The sequence below is a fragment of the Papaver somniferum genome, chromosome 1 (assembly GCF_003573695.1).
Source record: "Papaver somniferum cultivar HN1 chromosome 1, ASM357369v1, whole genome shotgun sequence".
Lineage (NCBI taxonomy): Eukaryota > Viridiplantae > Streptophyta > Magnoliopsida > Ranunculales > Papaveraceae > Papaver > Papaver somniferum.
The window spans coordinates 8,205,973-8,207,692 of record NC_039358.1 but is presented as its reverse complement, the minus strand read 5'-3'; positions in this window follow the sequence as shown (position 1 = coordinate 8,207,692).

The window sequence follows — 1,720 nt, the reverse complement described above, 5'->3', positions numbered from 1 at the left end:
ATTCGTTTTACACTGCTTGTTATTTAATGAATCGTGTCCCTTCGACTTCCGTTGATAATTCCTCTCCATATAAAGCTCTTTTTGGTCTCCCACCAGATTATACCTCTCTTCGTGTATTTGGTTGTCTATGTTTTCGTCACTTACGTCCGTATAGGTCTCACAAAATGGAGCCTCTTTCTTATCCTTGTGTTTTTATTGGCAATAGTCCATCTCACAAAGGTTACAAATACCTTCATATTCCTATTGGTAGTATATATGTTAGTCGTCATGTTGTTTTTGATGAGACTACCTTTCACTTTGCATCCGCGATATCACCTTCACCGGCGTCGACTACTTCTCTGGTAACAAATCCTTTACCCTTATATATTTCCTTACCACCGGTTTCGTTCTCTCGGACTCCTGTTGCTCCGCTGCCGCCAGTTTCAACTACTCCATTTAGTTCGTCCAACATTACACAGTTCAGAACTGTCCAGTTTTCACCCTCATATTTGGGTCCACTATCAGCTCCCGGGTGTACACCTGCCACCGACCAGTCTCCACCTGTCCAACCAGCATCGACAAATTCAGTTCCTCAAGCTCCTGTTTCTTCCACTGACAGTGCTGCTGCTATGCCAGATGTCACTTTGTCAGTACCTGCACCTGCCTTTGCTCCTGATTCAAATTTTTCTTCAACTCCAGCACCTGACTCGACATCATCTCACTCGACTGCACCTGATGCACCTTCTCTGTCTACACCACCTAATTTAGGAGCTCATCCAATGGTGACTCGAGCAAAGGATGGGATTTTAAAGCCAAATCTCTTATATTCTTCCAAGTATGCATTGAGTACTGACTCTCTTTTTGAGCCGACTTGTTACTCGCAGGCTCAAACTAATCCACATTAGCGTGCAGCCACTGATGATGAATTTAATGCGTTGCTTCGCAACGGAACTTGGACACTGGTACCTTATGATCCATCTATGAACGTAATTGACTGTAAATGGGTATTTCGTATTAAAAGAAATCCTGATGATACAATTGAACGCCATAAAGGTCATTTGGTTACTAAAGGTTATAATCAACAAAAGGGAATCGATACTCTGAAACGTTTAGTCCGGTTGTTAAACCATGTACTATACGTAATATTCTTACATTGGTTTTATCTTCCAATTGTCTCATTCATCAACTTGATGTGCAGAATGCATTTTTACACGGACAACTTGAAGAAGAGGTATACATGAAGCATCCTCCAGGTTATGTGGACCCTCGATTTCCTACGCATGTTTTCAAATTACATCGTTCTCTTTATAGACTTAAACAGGCTCCTCGTTCATGGTACCAGAAATGTAAGGTCCTTTTAGGATAATGGGGAAGACATTCCAGCAATCATCCTTTGAATATTATGTGGAAATATTGGTTTTGTCATGGAAATCGATATATTGCATGATTCTATGCATCCTTCCTTTCCAAACGAATGCCCCAAATAAATGACTCATTCTTTACGATAAAAATATCATAATTAGCAAAGAAATTCTCTACTGTACTCTTCAGGATTGAGCTCTAAATCCGGATACTCTGTTCTCCTATCCTTTTTGGGGTAGAGGGATACCAATCCAGCAACGCGACGAGCGTATTCAACCATAATCCTAATGCAATCACCGCTCAGTTGATAGATTGCACGCGAGAATCTCGCATCAGAAAGGATCCTATAGAATAAAGGTATCTGAGGGTTGTAAAGAGG